Source organism: Rhinolophus sinicus, chromosome 5 (assembly GCF_057876585.1).
Source record: "Rhinolophus sinicus isolate RSI-liver-muscle chromosome 5, RSI-T2T, whole genome shotgun sequence".
Taxonomy (NCBI): domain Eukaryota; kingdom Metazoa; phylum Chordata; class Mammalia; order Chiroptera; family Rhinolophidae; genus Rhinolophus; species Rhinolophus sinicus.
The window spans coordinates 35,129,280-35,148,960 of record NC_142505.1 but is presented as its reverse complement, the minus strand read 5'-3'; the positions used below and the strand labels follow the sequence as shown (position 1 = coordinate 35,148,960).

The window sequence follows — 19,681 nt, the reverse complement described above, 5'->3', positions numbered from 1 at the left end:
CCAAGGCAGTGTATCATAGAAAGAGCACAGACGTTTTATATCCGACAGATCTTTGTTGATCCTCTTTCATCACTTACTAACTGCATGTCAAAATGAGGATAAAAATAAGCCCTTAAGTAATCCAACCACAGACTCCATCACATTTCAATTTTATCTCCTCCAAGGATCCTGAAGTTGGGGCCGTTGCTCCTGGTGTTCTGATTCCTGCTAGATAGCAATCCCAGACACCAGGGTGATAGTTCCATAGCTACATTTAAAGATGTAGCTATAGCTGTAAAACTTGTCTGTTGCCAATTAGAACCCAATAAGCACAAGTTAATTCTGGTTGCCAGTATCCACCCATATTTCATGAATTAAATACTCCACACTATTTTCCCTGGCTTGACATTGCATCAAGATCACAGAGAGTAGTATTTTTTATAGTTGCAGTACAGTTAAACAGGAGTGGCCATTGTGTATCAGCAAAGGTTAAATGTAATTAAATGAAAATGATTATGCTCACCATGGATAATTTCTATCTGTACTATTCATATGGCCGAATAATAAAATCCACAATGGAATAATTCCATTTAAAACTAATGTTGCTCAATTTATGGCCAGCTTTTCACAGTCAACTTAAATTGCTTTCTTACTCAACACAATTATAGCGATAAATAATTCGAATTGATTAAATTTGAAAATAAGAAATTCAATTTATGAAAGGTTACAAAGCATAGTAAAATGTGGCATATTTTTATTTATAAGTACAGATCAGATAGCACATGGAAATCGGCTTACATTGTTTGCAAAGAAATTCTTAAGGCAAGTAATATGGTAAAACACCATCTTATCAAGCTGATCAATACATAGAACTGCAGATTATCACAATAATTATTTTCATAAATAAAAGAGACTGATGTGACATTTATCCTCTTCTTATATTTAATAATGAACAAGAACACTCAATTAAAAATGGCCATATTCTTTTCCTAGTTTAATGTATTTACTTATTATTTTACAATCCTTTGAGCTATGGCTTTGGTGTCTGTAGAAGCTATAATTTTGCTACAAACCTTGAAATTAATTTAAAAACAATTTGATACCCAATTTTTCAGCAAACAAAGAAATAAATAGGTAAAACTAATCACAATGCATTGGTATGGATATATTTAAAGAGGGTTTGTGGGTGGAAAAAATATTTTTGCTTCAGATGGTTCTTAAATCTTTATAATACCGCATATAATACCATATATGAGACACACATATTAAGGCAGTTCCTGGTACATAGTAGGTGCTTAGAAATGTTGGGTGAGTAAGTGATTAACATACTTTACCAAACAAATAAGTTCACATCACAATGTCATAGACACATTCTCCAAAAATTATGGAATTCTAAACATTAAAAAACTATTCTAATGATGTGTGGCATATTTACTGGGGGGACTAAAGCACAAATACCTCAGACAAATGGTACCTCATCTGTTTTGTTTGTTGCACAACATGTCAATATTAACTGCCTTTTCCAGACCCCATTCCATTTCTGCACCTGTGAACTTAAATTCATTATTGGAAAGGTTCCATCCTTCCCCTGGGGAAGCCACATTTCTCACATCTTATTTTAGAAAGAATCCCTGTTGGATTAGATGCACTTGTATATTTTTCTCTGGGTTTTCAAAACTTCTTATAAAACTTCTTTCATTGTGTATCTTCAGACTGAAAGAACACAATATACTAAATTCTACTTTTGTTTTCCAGTTTACTCTACTGTTTCTTAGTGGGTCCTAACATTTTGGTTTCCTACATTCATTTTAAGTCTCTCCCAAATCCATATAATTTTATCTCATGCCTCATTCCAAATGTTTAGTGAATATCCAGTTTATCCAATTGCATGTTTACATTATTGGAGTTAAGAAGGACTTCCTTTACTAGCCACACTGGCCTAACAGGTGTTCTTGTTTGAGGACACAGAAGATATCGCTTCCTGCAGTGAGTGTCCACCAGGGACCCCTGAGCAAAACAGACTCCATGGTGGCTGGGGTAAGAATGAGGCATAATGAGCAGGGCCTAGAGCACCTGGGGATTCAGTCACAAAGAGCTTACATCAATTGCCTGAGTAGAATTTAACTCAAGACTTTTATTTTTGTGGGGGGTGGGGAGAGGTAGAAGGTAGAGAGGGTGGTCATGGGAAGTGTCACATTATGGAATATTTGGCTTCTGCCTCTCAGCTTCTCTCCTCCTGATGGCCTTGGGAACACCCAAGTAAGCACCAGACAGTATGGTTCTGCTCTATCCAGCCCCCATGTACTGGATGCTGGATTGCCCATCCATTTCCCCATTCACCCTTCCCAACAGGCCCATTTTTATTTAGGCACCAATCTCTCCCCCCTCCACAGTCTACTATTCAAGAGAAGCTAACCCTCCCTCAGTTCCAAGTCTGGGGCTGATTGGTCCAATGGAACGCTCATCTACTTGTCAGGGATTGGGTAATGAATAGGCATGTGACCCAATTTGAGCCAATGAGGTATGAGCAGAGGTGCTAGGACTTCTGGAGAAGGACTTCAATTTCTAGGAGAGCTCCTGTTAGCAGCTGGCTGTCTCTTCCTATAGCTGTTGTTACACGCAGTTTGTGAGGCCAGACTGGTTGCAGTCACCTTGCCTCCAACCTGCAGAGGAAGCCAAAGCACAGAGGAAGGCATTACTGGAAGGCAGGAAAGATGAATGCATCCCTACTTTTTAATCTTTAATTTAGGAAGACAGTCTTTGTCTTTTCCCTTCCTCCCTTCCTTCTACAAAGAAGGACTTTAAAAAAAGGTTGTGGTAAAATATACACAACATAAATAACTATTGTGAGTGTACATTTCAGTGGCATTAAGTGCATTTGCACTTCTGGGCAACCACAGCAACTACCCATCTACCTATTAAACATGGAGAGACACTTTGAATCAGGCTGGATTCCAAGATGTAGATTGGGCTCTTTCTTCCCAGAGGAGGAGGTCACAGTGTGTTTAAATGTTATATACATAGGAGTGACTTTCTCTCTGGGTTTTCCTTCCATCCACATAGCAGGAGGGATAAGCTATGTCAAGGCCTGGACATCTAGGTCTTCCACTTCTACTTTCATGAGAAAGTACTGAGATATGGCTATTGTTTGGTTAGATTAAAAAGAAAAATCATTTGTTGTTTATCTGAAATTCAAATTTAACTGGTAATCCTATAGTTTTATTTGTGAAATCTGGTATCCCTAGGTTAAGGCGAAGGCAGCCCATTGACTTGCGTGACTGGAGGCCTTGAAGGACCCCTGATAATAGCAGTGGACACTAGTGTCTGGCGATAAGGATCTAGCAAGAAGCTGCCTATCTCTGCAGAGGCCAACATGGAGAGAGGATTGTGGGTCCAACTGACACTCCATTTCCTCATTCCTGTTGCCAGGATGGAACATAAACTGTACCTCACACCACATCTGAACTTTTATTGTCGCTGGGGGGAGGAGAAAGAGAGAGAATCCTGAACTGGTTGAGTATTAACTGAAAAGGACCCGAGAGAAAAAAACAAAGTGACTGAGTCACTCTGCATCAGCAAGATTAAGCAGAAATGAGAATTTAAGAACTAAGGTTAGTTATAGTGTAATTAAGTCACATTTTCCACATCTGAGTCTGTGAGTGAAAATTTATACCTGCTACACATAAAAAATGGGACTGACGAGATTGTTTCTGAGGTCCCTTCTGTATTGACAATTCCATAGCTATAGCGATGAGGTGTGAGGCCCTTGAAGGAAAAGTAAGACACAGATTAGACAAGGGTGGGAGCATTTCAGAAACCTCTGTTGGGTGCCTGGTTACAGGAGACCCAGCAAATGGGCCTGGGTGGAAAGAAGCATGAGAAAGATCATGGCCATTGTGTGTATAAGCCATCTCTGTATGATTTGAGTTTGCTGCTTCTTAAACATTTAAAGTTGAGGACTTGGTAGAGTTAATTATTATTAACAGTGAGAGGCAGCTGATTTACACTGATTAAGCTGATTTAAGAGCTGTTTTCTTAAGGGAACTGTGAACGTGCTGTCTAAGGAACCAATTGGTGAACAAGCACGTTTTTACAGGGAGAGTCACAAAGGCCTCTGACCCAGGAAGTCTGGAAGCTGAGAGAGAATTGTTGCTGAGTACATGTTTAGCTTACCACCTAAGCGAACAGTGCATGCTGCAAGCACGGTGGGTTCTCCCTGCTTGCAGAGAGGGTGAAGAGCCTTGAAGGGGAACTCTTCCAACTCTTCAGAGAGGAAAAGGTGCCTAGACAACGGGGAAGACACATGCCAGGCAGGAAGCCAGAAAGAAAGCCTTTTTAAGAGAGGAGGGAGTTGAAGCCAATTTCAAGAGGCTTTGAGAGGAAAGTGGTGATCCAGTGGAGGGTCTGGTGGAGGAGAAACATTACACTTGGGGCTTAAGAGGCAGCTTTTTGCTTCACCCCAGCAGCACCTCACACTCATCAACAGTCAGAAAGCACTGCCTTGGAGGGCACTGGCAGGAGCAGGAGCGAGCAAGGCTGTTCCTGCCCAGTGAGGAACAGGTGAGTCATGAACTTTTTGGACCAACTCCCTTCGGGAGAACCCGGGGCCTGACACAGAGAGCAGGGGTGAGTTGTGCTGGAGAACGCCGGCCAGCAGGATGTGGCCAACGCCGACCAGTATAGCTCAGTCTTATTGATCAATACTCACACTTATACACTTACATATGAAAGAGTGAGAGCTGGAGGTAGAAGTACACTGCCTTGTAGATATTTATTGGCTTTGAAGGCCCTTATACAATACACAGGAAGCTAAGAGTAGAGGTGTCAGAGGCCATAGACATGTCCGCCTTCATTTTAAAGATTGCCATTTGTGAAGAGTAATGAGAAATGAAAATGCAAGTATTGGCTACTCCCGGTTAACTAGCAGGATTTGGTTTTCCAGATTGTGGCTTCTGATACCAGTACTTCTGGCAGAGATTACTAAGTGCTTTGCACTAAATCTGGGAAGACCTGTTTGACAGGAAACACCTCCCTAATTGAGAGATTCCACCCAAAATTGGAAGGAATGGGAAGCAATTGGTCTGGTAAAACCATGAAACAAACTATCATGGAGGATAACCACGTTACAAAAGGAATGTGAACCCAGATAAATTTTCAGCTGGAAGCATCCAGTAAATGGGTCAAAGAAATGTCCATAGGCTTTGAGATCTATTCTGTATGGTGCTGAATCTGGAAAAGAAACAAAATGTGTTTAACTGTTTTACCTAGTGAGGTAGACATAATCCCATAGAGATGGGGTGTGATGGGAACCAAGAGCTGGCCCGGGCCTGTCATACCCATGAGAAGAATGTCAGGAAGGCTAAAGCTGAGAACAAGCCAAAGCTTGTGGGAAAGAAAAAAGCCTCAAGACATGCAAAAGGGTTATCAGATGGGAGAGGGATTGTGGCCTGGGTGAAAAAGGTGAAGGGATTAAGAAGTACAAATTGGTAGTTACAAAATAGTCACAGGGTGTAAAAAGTACAGCACAGGGAATATAGTTAATAATATTGTAATAACTATGTATCGTGCCAGGTGGGTACTAGAATAATCAGGGGACTCATTTTTTAAATTATATAAATGTCTGACCACTGTGCTGTACACCTGAAACTAATATAAAATAATATTGAATGCCAACTATAATTGAAAATAAAAAAGCTATGTTTGGAGCAAGAAGGACATGGAAGGTGTAGGCCTACTGTTTGGGAAGTTTAGTGCAATGTTTGCAGATGATAAAGACCAAGGGAGAATGACACTGTCTGAGTGTTGCTTCTGTTTCCTCCAACAAGAGAATGGTGTTCAAGCTCCGTGGAGCCCAACAATACAGAGGGGAAGGAAAGGGAAGGGAAGTGATCAAGGCTCTAAATCCTTACCTGTCAGGAATGTGCTTGCTGAAAAATTGTTGTTAATTAACTTGGTGCAAAAAAATGAAGAATGGTGAGGAGATAAAAGAGAACTTTACGCAAAGGGATTTGAGTACTTATTTTAGAAAAATCCCTTTTATGTGGACTATACTCTCCCAGTACTCCGGAGAGTATCTGCTGTTTGATGGGCGGGCCTTGCCCTCCCACCTGCAAACCCACTTAATGCCAGGTCACAGAGAAAGAGCATAACAGAATTAAAGCTGCAGATTACAGATCAAGGTCAAAAGCCCTGCCAACTTCCCATTCTCAAAGGTAGTAGAAAAGGTGGGAGCAGGAAGGTGGGAGAGCAATAGGAGGTCCTCAAGTCCTGGAGGCAGGGGACCAGCTACCATGTCATTCTTTGTTAAACTGACACCTGTTCCCAGCAGGTGACTTAATCACTGATCCCTTAAAATATCAGCTTATTCCCTAAGCATTCTGGGTTCCTAGTAAAAAAGGCTCTTCAATGATTTCTTTGAAAGAGTCATACATAGTATGAAATTTGGGAAAATATTTTGGAAAGCACAAAAGAATTTTTAAAAATCAACTTAGACCTTATTTTCTAGAGATAGCCTCTGTTAGCATTTTCTTTTATGATGTGTATTATTTTCCTCTGATAATAGTAGGGCACACATAGGATTAAAATTTGGAATCTATAAAAAAGCTTAAAGAATAAAATAAAAGCCACCTGTAATTCTATCACTGTTGATATTTTGATGTTTTTCCTTCCAGTCTTTTTTCTTTACACACACATATAAATTTTTAATAAAATGTGAATCATACGGTATATGTAGTTTTGTATCCTTTTTTATGCTTAAAATTATCTCCTGAACATTTTTTAATTAAATGCTGTTCAAGAACATGATTGTAATTGACCATCTGCTACTTTACTGTGCCACAGTTCATCTAACCATAGTTCGCTTGTTTCCAGCTCTTTCAATATTTGAAAATAATGACATTATGAATATCCTCGTATGAAAATCTTCACTTAGGCTCAGTTTCTAAAGGTTGAATTACTAGGTCAAAGACCATGGACATTTTTGAGGCTTTCAATACATAATGCTGCCTTGTTGTCCGGAACAGTAGCGCCACTTCACCCTACCTCCACCCCCAATGGACAAGTGAGTGCCCATTTCTTGTCAAATTTTATTAGATTTACAGTTTGTGTCTGATGCTTCAAGGTCTCGCTGCTTTGTGCAATCCCATCGCACCACTGCCATCTTGTGTTCTTCCTCTGTGACTTTTCTGGGGAGAGAGGATGTTCTGGTCCTTGGACTATTTGAAATGTGCTTTCTGTATTCCTCTAAAGACTTTTACTGCTGCATGGTTGTTTTTGTGCTTGCTTTGAGGTGATATGGACTTCAGTTTGACCAGGTGGGTAACTCCTACCTGTCCTTCTGGACTCAGCTCAGATCTTGTCTCCTCCGCAAAGCTTCCTCTGACACCCCAGGCTGCTTTAGGAGCCTCCCCTCTGTGCTCTCCTCAGACATTTTCTAAAGCACTTGTCACATTATACTGTGTGTTCAGCTATCTCCTCGTAAGCTATAAACTCCCTGAAGGTAGGGACATGTCTTTTTATTTTTTTTTTATTTCTTCCCTTCCTCCTTTCCTTCCTTCCTTCTTTCCTCCCTCCCTCCCTCCTTTCTTTCTCTCTCTCCTTCCTTCCTTCCTTCCTTCCTTCCTTCCTTCCTTCCTTCCTTCCTTCCTTCCTTCCTTCCTTCCTTCCTTCCTTCCTTCCTTTCTTTCTTTCTTTCTTTCTTTCTTTCTTTCTTTCTTTCTTTCTTTCTGTTTAGTGCCTGCTACTGTATATGGCAGACATGGATATTCAATAGACGCTGAATAATACTTTATTAAAAATTTCTTTTAGGTTCATCTCTATTTCTATATCCTGTATTTCATCCTATCCCCCTAAATATTTACTATGTTTTTATGATTATATAAGCATCTACTAGTTCTATTTATTTTATTTCATCTTATTTTTCCAGTGTTGTAGTGAGATATAATTGATAATTAAGTTCGCGAACTCATCCTAGAAAAAGTGCTACATACTTCATTGCTGAATATCAAAATCACTACAGTCACCTTCAAAGTACTCCCCTTGGGAAGCTATGCAATGATGCCAGGGCCTAGTCCACCCTTCAAAGCAATTTTGAAACTCTTTCTGGAATGGCCATCAGAGCTGTAGTGATATTACTATTGATGTCCTGAATGTCATCAAATGCCTTCCTTTCAATATTTCCTTTATCTTTGGGTAAAGAAAGAAGTCACTGGGGGCCAGATCAGGTGAGTAGGAAGAGTGTTGCAATAGAGTTATTTGTTTACTGACTAAAAACTCCTTCACAGACAGTGCCGTGTGAGCTGGTGCATTGTCATGATGCAAGAGCCATGAATTATTGGCAAAAAGTTCAGGTTGTCTAACTTCTCATGCAGCCTTTTCAGCACTTCCAAATAGTAAACTTGGTTAACTGTTTGTCCAGTTGGCACAAATTCATAATGAATAATACCTCTGATATCAAAAAAGTTTAGCAACATCGTTGCAACAAGTTTGCAAACTTAATTGTCAGATCTTAAAGATCCAGAAGTGGCATTGCCAGACCATATGGTGGTTCTATTTTTAATTTTTTGAGGAACCTCCATACTGTTTTCCATAGTGGCTGCACCAATTTACCTTTCTACCAACAGTGCACGAGGGTTTCCTTTTTTTCCATATCCTCAGGATAACAAAATAGGGCTTCATCACTACCTTGAAAGCTCATTCCAATTCTTACTGTGGGTAAGTATTATCTCTATGAAGAGAAAGGGAGGCAGGCTAGCAGTTAGCATGAAGCGTAATTAAGCAACCTAATATAGATCTGAGATCCTAGGGCTAGATTTGGAAGCAGGAAGTGATATGGGTATGGCTTCACCTGTACCTTGGAGGAAGTCCTCACCTGAGCTTGATTTGGGGAAAGAAGAGGATTATAGTATCCACATTGATACTCTTTCCCACTTCAGAGGCATCTTAGGGCCTCAACTAGAAGCTGCATCCCTCTAATTTGCTGCTTATATGGCAGAATGGGCCACCAGCAGGCCTGTGACAGCCATTTAGACTCTCACTCACTCCTGGTGTTTCAAGGCTGCAGTGTGGGTGAGATAGAACCCAATGTTTGGGTGTTAGGGGATGGTCTCACACTTGCTTCCTTTAAGGCAAACAGGGAAATATTGTGACTGCTTATCCCCAGGCACACTTTTTTCCTCTTAGTCTAGAGCTGGGCACCTCTGGAGGAGAACCTCTGTGTTTACTCCAGTGTCTCTAAATCCTCTCATTTTTCTCATGAGCCATGATATGCAAAAGGTTATGAAACACTGCCCTAGCCAAACCTCTTGTAGGGAGAGAGGATTAACTATAAATATGGATATGTCTCTGCCTGGGAAACTTCCCATTACCTCTTCCTACGACTTATTAGCAGGGGCAGATGGATCCAGTCAAGTTTACTCAGCAGCACCTCCACAGGTTTGAGAGAGTAATGGCTCTCAATTCTGTTAGAACAGTGATTCCTAAAGACTAATGTGATAAGAACCTTCCAGCAGCCACATTAAAACAATTTCCTGGCCCTTCTGCTAGAGATTGTAATTCAGTAGGTTGGAGTGGAGCTCATAAATGTGCATTTTGAAGAGCTCCTCACTGATGCAGTACTGATGGTCTGAAGACCCTACTTTGAAATTACTATCAAAAAAGATGGAAATAAAGCAGGGGAAGGAGGAAGGGAGAAACTGAACAACTGGAGTCCCTAGGGTGTCCATTTGCATATGAGAGCCTTTATTTTTTGGTGTGTGTGTGGGCAACCTATAAAAATGCCCAACTTTTACCCTCTAGACACCTAAAGATTGTTTTGGATTTGCCTGTTCTGTTTCTTATTCTCCCCTACACAATGAGGGGAGTAGATCCTTAGAGTTTAAAGGGGCGGAAAATGGGGGTCGGGGGATGGAGAGAGCTGAAGAGAGGAGAGGAAAGGTGAGAGGAAGGAAGGACAGGCGCAGCTCTGAGGCCTGAAGGAAGTGGATGGGAGAAGAAAGAGACTTTCTTTGAGTTCCATGGCCCTCAGGGTATTAGTGGATGACCTGAGGCAGCCCAAAGGTATTTGAGAAATGGAAGAAAGATCTCTAATTATTTTAACATTACTTTTTGATGGTTGGATATTTTGTCTTAGGGTGTGACACTGCTCAGAGACTCTGGTCTTTGGCTTCATTAGGGTTACGTTGGCATGGCAGTTTTGATTCATCATGTGTGGGAGACTGGGGGCCTGGGGGAGCCCCACTTGGGTCCCTCATCCTCATTAAGACCCTTTCTGCTTCTCACTGAGCCAACTGTCGCAATGGTTCCCTATGGTTCCCTGCCTTGAGGTCCTCCTTCTTCCAACCCCTCAACCCCCAGTCTAATTAGCCGAAACCAGGACTCTGATAACAATAGCTGCCCTTCAGTGGCTCTGCTACAGAGTTCTTGTGTTAGAACCCAAGACTCCCTAGTGTGAGAACAGGGCTCTCATTCCCCCTCTAAGACTCTTTAATGGGGGAATGTTACAGGTTCCACTGATTATGGATTTTAACCAAAAATACATTGCAAGGCATTCAAGGCTTTATACTTCTTGTTTCAACCTATGCTTCTAGTGTTGTTTCTAGCCACATGTACCTCATAACTCCTGAGGATGGAAAATGGGCCACAGGTTAAACCTGACAAGCTCTGGAGACTGAAAATAATCACAAAAGATGGTGTGAACATAAAAAATTTCATAACTAAGTGGGCCATGGCGGGAAGTCACATCTTTAGTTTCCTTCATGAAGTTAATCTGTGCCTCGAAGTGGGCGTCTATTATCTTTTTGCACCTACAATGACATCCTTGGGATGTCAGTAATTCCTTTTTCTGGACCAGAGCAGGAAAGTACAGAATCCCTCATTATTATTCTTGTCCCTTGATTAACATCTCTATGTGAATTATTAACTATCCTGTACCCACCTATATGAAAGAAGTACCTGTCTCTCCAATTTACTTTTATCCAATCCCAGAGATTCCCCCACTTTGTTTTCTTCCACCCCCTTAATCTATCACCAATGGATTTCATGTAACCCTCCTCCTTTGATTCTATGTCTAACATAAGCTGCAAACCACCATTTAGCAGAGCATTTTCTCAATCTGTTGAGATTTTGCTTCCTGTCAATTGTTGTCAGTTTGACTCAAATAAACTTTTACAAGTTTTCTCTTAGGCTGGATATTTTTCATCGACACTCCACACCTTTGTTCCTTGGACATTTATGGAATCTCCTAACTCCATGCCTTTGCACGTGCAATTTCTGTCACTTGGAAAGCTCTCCTTACCATCTCTGCCTAATAAGATCAACTCATGCTTCAAGGCCGAGCTCAAATGCCCCCCCTTTTAGGAAATTCCTATAGTCAACTCTACCCATCCCTCCCACCATTGACCTTAATTTGTACTTTTCTATGCTACAAACTCTGCTTATATTGTAGTTGTCTATGCTCTTGTCTTAGCTGCCCTCCCTAGACCTATGCTGTCTAACATGGTAGCCAGTAGCCACAAGTGGCTATCGAAATTAATTAAAATTAAATAAAATGTAAAATTCAGCTCATTTTCACTAGCCACATTTTAAGTGCTCAATAGCCCATGTAGCTTGTGGTTAATGTATTGGACAGCACAGCTAGTGGTCATTTCCCCCATCGCAGAAAGTTCGATCGGGCAATGCTGGAATCATATGTCGTTCATTCCCTCTTATGCTTATTGAATAAAAATTTGTCACATTGAATCAATTAGAATTTTATTGGTTGTTTTGTCTTGATTTCTCACCCAGCACTGGAGCTTTATATTTTCAGCTTTTAAAAAGGCATATGGTACTACCTGTTCCTTGCTCTCTTTTTTTGAAGATATGCTGTGTTCTGTTGAGGTGAGGCCCCATCTCCTCTTTCTGCGGGTTGCCTTTATTACAGGGCCTGAGAGTTGTTCGGTGCACCATCTTCTCCTAAGGTATGTCCCATGTCGCTTCTAGTGGCCTAATCCTTGAACAGCATTCCTTAGTAAGGAGGCCCCTGCCTTTGGGGAAAGAAAAGAGGCCTCAGGGTTAGACTGCCACCCTGGAGAGGCTGCCTGTCCTACACAGGCCCGCATGCCTGCAGGAGGCAAAACACAGGGGACACAAGGACACCATGACAGTGAGCAATGGCATTTTGAGGGATCCTTTCTCATTAACTTCTTGCAAAATCAATTTGTCTGTCTATGTAGAAGAGACTTCTGGGAAGGAATCATAAAGCCAGAGTGACCACGAGAGGGCACCAGCGTACCTTAAACAGCCTTTGCCTTCAAAAACCTCAGGAAGGTTTCCCTGCATTGCAAGGGCAGGACGGAACGAATACACATCAGTTCGGAAAGGAATAAAGAAAAATTCATCATATTGTTGTGTCTAACTGGAAGGCCTGCTTACCATATATTTATGCATCCAGGATACCTTAAATACAGGAATCACAAGAACGTTAGACAATAATAGGCAGACAAGGGATTAGATTGAAAATACTTCAAATAAGGATGTGAATAGGTCAGTAGACTTTAAAACAGAATAAACCTCACTTTGAAACAAGGTAGCTATGGAAACATTACCAAAATCATTCTGCTACTTCATGGCTGCCGTGGTTTCTGCAGCCAGGAAATGCTGTCAAGGGAGTACAGAATATTATTTTCTTATAAATAATACAACACAGGATCCTATATGGAAAGTTGCAAGAAATTAGATTTCAGAGGTAGAGATGTTTCAACAAAAATACTCAACCACTTTAATTTGGTTTCTGGTAACTTAGTTTTGGGTTTGCAGTTGTTAAGTTTTTCTCTATTTCTGTTTTCTGTTGCAGAAAGGGAGTCGGTGAGAGATTTATTTCCATATCTCTGGATATATTATATATACCCATATGCACATTTAACATGGTTGATAGAAGTCACCTGTTCATCCCTGATATGACTCAGGTGAGGGCGGATGACCTATATTTAGTACTTAGACAAGGGATTTGTTTTCTCTTAGGGGATATGGCTAAGGCCACAGGGTTCTGCAACTGACTCTTGGAGACCCTAGACCAATCACCCATGCTCTTGAGCTTCCCAACAAACCCCAATGAGCACAAACATGACCCTTCCCTGACCATATTTATCAGGTAGGTGGAGGTGTGGGTAAACAAATGATGTAAGAGATAAGTATTTGGTTAGGAGGGTAAATGTGGTACCTGCCCTGGAGATATGGTAAATGTCATGCTGGTGGACTAAGGGTGGCCCATCAATATCCTGAGTGAAACTTGTCCTAGGAAAAGAGATCTTAGGTTCCTCCTTGTGCAGAGAAGTGGATCTAACACTTGATATGCATCAGAATCACCTAGAGTGCTTATTGAAACACGTGTTGCTGCGCTCCACCCCAGAGTTTCTGATCTGGTGAGTCTGGAGTGGGGCCAAAGAATTTGCTAACAAATTACTGGGGATGTTGATGCTGCTGGTTCAGCACCATGCTTTGAGAACCACAGCTCTAGAACATTATAAGAGGTTTAGGTGAAATTAAAACAATGTAGGTATGATATAGATTTAGTTCTGTACCTGAAACAGAAATCTAACAGAGGGCTTATTACTTTAAAAAGTTGTAATTCAGGGGTGTCCTGATGGCTCAGTTGGTTAGAGCTTGAGCTCTCAACAACAAAGTTGCTAGTTCAATTCCCACATGGGATGGTGGGCTGTGCCCCCTGCAACTAGAGTGAAGATGGTGACTGGACTTAGAGCTGAGTTGTGTCCGCCATGACTAGATTGAAGGACAACAACTTGGAGCTGATGAGCCCTGGAGAAACACGCTGTTCCCCAATATTCCCCAATAAAAATTTTTAAAAAGTTACAATTCAGACATCATACAATTACCCATTTAAAGTGTATAATTCAATGGTTTTTAGTATGTTCACAAAGTTCTGCAACTCTGTTGGACGACTTTCATCACTCCAAAAGAAACTCTATTCCCCCCAATTCCTCCAGCCTTAGGAAACCATTAATCACTTTCTGTCTCTATAGATTTGTCTATTCTGGACATCTCATATAAACAGAATCATATAATGTGTGGTCTTTTGTGACTGGCTTCTTTCACTTGGCATAATGTTTTCAAAGTTTATCCGTGTTGTAGCATGTACCAGTAAGTACTTCATTCCTTTATATTGCCTAATAATGTTATATTTCATTGTATGTGTATATACCACATTTTACTTCTCTGTTCATCAGTTGATGGACATTTGGGTTGTTTCCAGTTTGGGGCTGTTATGAATACTGCTGCTATGAACGTTCATGTGCAAATTTTGTGTGGCTATATGATTTCATCTTTTTTTTTGGGGTGTATACCTAGGAATAGAATTTGCTGGGTTATATGATAACTCTATATTTAGCATTTTGAGGAATGGCCAGCTTGTTTTCCAAAGTGGCTGAAATTTTACATTTTATAATCTCATCAGCAGTGAGGGTCCAGTGCCTCCACATTCTCACCAACCTTTGTCTTTTGGTTTTAGCCATTCTTGTGGGCCTTAAGCAGTATCTCGTGTTGTTTAGATTTGTATTTCCCTGATGGCTAATGATGTTGAGCCTCTTTTTCATATGCTTATTTAGTATTTGTATATCTTTTTTTTAAAGAAATGTCTCTTCTGATCCTTAGAACATTTTTAAATTGGGTTATTAGTCTTTTTATGGTTGAGTTCTAATACAGTCATTTGCCACTTGATGGGGATATGCTCTGAAAAATGCATTGTTAGGTGATTTCATCATCGTGCAATTTCATCACAGAGTGCACTTACACAAACCTAGATGGTATAGCCTACTACTGTAATTGTATGTGCTACACTTTTATATGATTGGCAGTGCAATAGGTTTGTTTACACCAGCATCACAACAAACGTGTGTAGTGTGTTGCAATATGAAGGTAATACTGCTAAGAAGTCACTAGATGATAGGAAATTTTCAGCTCCATTGTAATCTTATGGGACAACCATTGTATATGTGGTCCATTGTTGATTGAAATGTTGTTATGTGGTACATGACTGTAGTTCTTTATATTCTAGCTATAAGTCCTTTATCAGGGATATGACTTGAAAACATTTCATGTGGGTTGTCTTTTCACTTTCTTGATGGTCTCTGTTGAGGAAGAATTTTTAATTTTGATGAAGTCCAATTTATTCATTTTTTCTTTTATTATTATTCTTTTGGTATTGTAGCTAAGAAACCATTGCTTAAACCAATGTCATGAAGACTTACTTCTATGTTTTCTTCTAAGAGTTTATTTATTTATTTATTTATTTATTTATTTATTTATTTATTTGATAAATGTATTTATTGGGAAATGATTATCACAATAAGTTTAGTTAACATTCATAATCTCAGATAGTTACAATTTTTTTCTTGTGATAATTTTAAATCTACTCTCTTAGCAGCTTTCACATATACAAGAAAGTATTGTTTAGTCACCATGCTGTACATAACATCCCCAGAACTTTCTATCCTTTTTTATTTTTTTTACCATTTTCAAAAAAATATTTAATGATGTAAAGGACCCCTTCAATGTAATTTTTTTAAAATTAAAGTTTATTGGGGTGACAATTGTTAGCAAAGTCACACAGATTTCAGGTGTACAATTCTGTATCACATCATCTAAAAATCACATTTTGTGTTCACCACCCAGAGTCAGTTCTCCTTCCATCACCATATATTTGATCCCTTTTACCCTCATCTACCACCCCCTCCCCCTTTACCCTCTGGTAACCACTAAACTATTATCTGTGTCTATGAGTTTTTGTTTCTCGTTTGTTTGTCTTGTTCTTTTGTTGTTTTTGGTTCATATACCACATATCAGTGAAATCATACGGTTCTCTGCTTTTTCTGTCTGACTTATTTCACTTAGCATTATAATCTCAAGATCCATCCATGTTGTCACAAATGGTCCTATTGCATCTTTTCTTACCGCTGAATAGTATTCCATTATGTATATATACCACAACTTCTTTGTCCATTCATCTATCAAAGGAAGAACTTTTTATCTTATAACTGGAAGTTCGTATCTTTTTTCAATGTTCCCAACAGAGGGTTAATATGTTAGAGATTTCTTTTTTTTAAAGTTTTTAAAGATAATTTTTTATTTTTCAATTACAGTTGACATACAATATTATCTTAGTTTCAAGTATGCAACATAGTGATTAGACATTTATATAACTTACAAAGTGATCACCTGATAAATCTAGTACCCATATGACACCATATATAGTGATTACAATATTAAAAAAAAAAGTTGTGTGTGGGGGGTATAGTTTTAGCTCTTACATTTATGTCTATGATTAATTTGGAGTTAATTTTTGTGTGTGGTGTAAAGCAGGGGTTCAACTTTATTCTTTGCTTATGGATATCCAGTTGTTACCCATTACTTTTCAAAAATGGTAAATTAAAAAAAACTAGAGCAACAAAAGAGCCTCCTTTTAATGGGAAGTTTTTGAATATTGATGTGGTATGAACAGTATTTTATTGCTGTGGCTTTGCTCATACCTGATCAAATACATTTATTCATCCAATAAATGTTTATAGAGCATCTGCTTTGTGCTAAACATTCTAAGTTGCAATGATACAGTAATAAATAAAGCAAAGTCCTTGTCTACATGTAGCTTACATGCCAGTGAGGAAGATGAGTATAAGCAAATAAACATATAATATACTACAGTTGTGATACGTGTTATAAAGACAAAACAGAGGAAGAGGGTAGAAGAGATGTGGGGCCTGGAGAAAGAATGCTATTTTATATTGAGTAGGAAAGTCAGGGAATCCCTCTCTAAAGTGGCCACATTTGTTTGGTGACCTGAATTAAGTTAAGGGGCAATATCTGGAAGAAGAGTATTTGAGTCAGAGGGAAGAGTGATACAAAAGTTTTGGGGGCAAGAGTGTGCTTGGGTTCTTTTAAGAAGAGTAAGTAAAGCAATGAGGTTAGAATGTGGCACATGAGGGGAAGATGAGTGGAAAATGATTTTGGAGAGGTGGTCAGTGACCCATTGGAAAATTAGACTTCTCAAGAGTTTTCTGATTTTTTTTGCGTGGCAAAGCATTCTGGCCTGTAATATTTGCATTGGCCTTGAACAAAAGTCAATACCATTTTTCCTTCACCTTGGAATCTAGTATCTGCCTTAAAACGTTTAATAGGCAAATTAAGAATACAGAATACAAATAAGTGTATAAACATAATTCCAAGGTATAGATTTCCTTGAAATAAACAAACACCAAAACAATTCAAAAGAAAAAAGTAATTCCGAAGAAGAAACTTTAGAGTCCTTTTGTTTTCCTATGTGATTTCCATTAATTAAACCTTCCCACTTTCTTTGGTTAAGGTCCCTGGCTGGGTCTGCTGGCTGCCCACCAAAATCTCTCCCCTTCAGTTTAGTAATAGGAAGCAGCTACCCAGCCAGAGACATTTCCCATAATCTCTTGCAGTATTTGAAACCATGTGACCAGTTCTCACCAATGGCATATGAGTGAAAGTAATGTGTACCACTTCTAAACTGTGGCCTTTAACAAGCAGGTGGATCTTCTCTATAGTCTTTCCCTTTTCATTAGCTGGATGCAGAATTTGAAGAGGATGATTGGAGGTCTGGGAGATGGTGTAGCCAAAACTTGGAAAGAGCCTGGATTTCTGAATCACTATGTAAAGAAGAGCTTCCTGCTGACCCAGAAATGCTGGCCTTGGATTATGTGAGCAAATTTATACTTCTTTTGTGTTTGACCTACTATGTTTGTGGGTATTTTGTTACAGTAATTTAGCTTACCATAACTAATGTAAACTCAATTTGGACAGAAAGACAAAAAAGAGACTACTTGGGAAGCTAGATTGAAGGGAGTTAAGGTTGAGAACAATGCTAGATTGGGATCTGAGAGAGAGGCATCAGGACTGAGGAAGTTTGGGATCTCCTGTCTTCTCCTCTCTCATAATATGCCTTATTACATGGGTAAAGAGCTTTCCATATTTGCTGTGCCCTTGGCAGTGAAGGTGAAAGGATGGGTGTGGGTGGTAATGAAAGTGTTGCAATGGTAATGGGTCAGGGGATGATCCCTACAAAGTGCCTTCAGAAACACCTGGACAAGTGGGCAGAGATGGCACCTGACACATGGAGGGTCACTGAGTCCTGAGTATGTCTATCAACTCTGTCTGCCAATGAGATGAGGACTCTATAGGCAGAATCGTATTGGTTGAACAGTATGCTTTAAAAAAACACACAAAAAACTGTAAGACTAAAGATTTTTTTTTATTAAGCACTGTAAGTAGCATTAAAAAATGTTCAAATTCACCTCATTGAAATCTAGCTACCATTAATCAAACTTGGCAGTTATTCATTCTTGCACAATTCATGAGTTGGGGCCAAACTTCCATCAAATTATAGTAAGATGTTAAGATACCGACTTAGCTCTTTAGGGAAGGGAATGAGGAGCTACACCTCATTTCTGATTATTGGTGAGCACACCAGCTGTTAATGGAAAGAGAAATCGTTCGTATGAGGCAGAGAGAATTATGGGCTGATGGCACTGGCTATAGTAGTCACATGGTCACCAGTGAATCTGGGCTCAAACTTTGCTGAGAAAAATAGGTAAAGGCACATTAATTTTGGTGGAGTTAAATAAACAAGAGGTGAGTGAATTTAGGTGAGTGCAGAAAATGGTGCCAGCCAAATAATTTTGTCAAGAGTTTGGTAATGTAAAGATGAGAAATCTGCCTGTCACCTCACTTGTGTTTTCTATCCTTTTGTTTTTTTTTCCTTAGAGATTTTTTGAGACAAAGTTCAAAAAGTTTTTGTCATTTTTTTTTTCCAGCTGGACCAAAAGCAAAAATCTAAGCCAAGATAGGTAGGAAGAGCAAACTGCTACCAGAAGCCGTTAAAATGGTGGGAGTGGTCATCTCTCTTAGAGGAGGCTGGGGTAAATAAAGACAGGGGTAAAAACTGGGAGGGGGGTGAGGATAGATATGGTTGGTCTTCCTTTTCTCCTGGAGTTTTCCTCACAAGCTTTCGTGTGTGTGTGTGTGTTTAATGTACACTTTTTATTTGGAAATAATTTTAAATTCATAGAAAAATTGCAAGAATAAAAATAAATCATAGAACACTCATATATTCTTTCCCCATATTTACCTACTGTTAACATTTTGTTAGATTTACGTTATCATTTCACATGCTTATGTGCTCTCTCTTTAACACATACGCATTCACACATATTTTTTTTCTTAACAATTTGAATGAAGGTTATATGCCTCATGGCCCTTTACCTCTAGATATCTCAGTGTGTGTTTCCTAAAAATAAGGATAACATCTTAACCACAATACAGTTATCAATTTCACTAAATTTAACATTGATACAATACTTTGATCTAATCTACCTTTTAGATTTCAGTTTTTTCAGTTAACCCAATATAATGTCCTTTGTAACATATTTTTCCCTTCCAGTAATGGATCCAGTCCAGGATCAGACATTGCATCTAGTCGTATGTCTTTTTAGTCTCCTTTAATCTGGAACATTTCAATAGCCTTTCTTTGTTTTTTGAGTATATTGGCATTTTTGAAGAATTTCCCTCCCTCCCTTAAAAAAGAAAAGAAAAAAAAAAAAAAGTGTGCTTCATTTTGGTGTTGTCTGATGTTTCCTGATGCTTAGCTTTAGGTTATCCTTCCAGGTATAACCTTCAGATGGCATCACATCTGGAG

General features: G+C 39.3%; 1 long non-coding RNA gene across 12 annotated transcripts in view; it reads left to right on the top strand.

Moving 5' to 3' along the window:
* The window catches only part of LOC109456036 (uncharacterized), a 132,632-nt gene that overhangs the window by 51,737 nt on the left and 61,214 nt on the right, over positions 1 to 19,681 (top strand). For 7 of the 12 annotated variants that reach the window (XR_012489675.2, XR_012489677.2, XR_012489678.2 and 4 more), the window contains one exon: positions 17,535 to 17,687. The exons of 1 other annotated variant lie outside the window; for it this stretch is intronic. This is a non-coding gene — a long non-coding RNA (uncharacterized LOC109456036). Of the gene's footprint in view, positions 1 to 3,628; positions 4,540 to 17,534; positions 17,688 to 19,681 lie in introns of those variants that run through there. 4 more of the 12 variants (XR_016021290.1, XR_016021289.1, XR_016021288.1 and 1 more) reach the window with 4 other exon arrangements.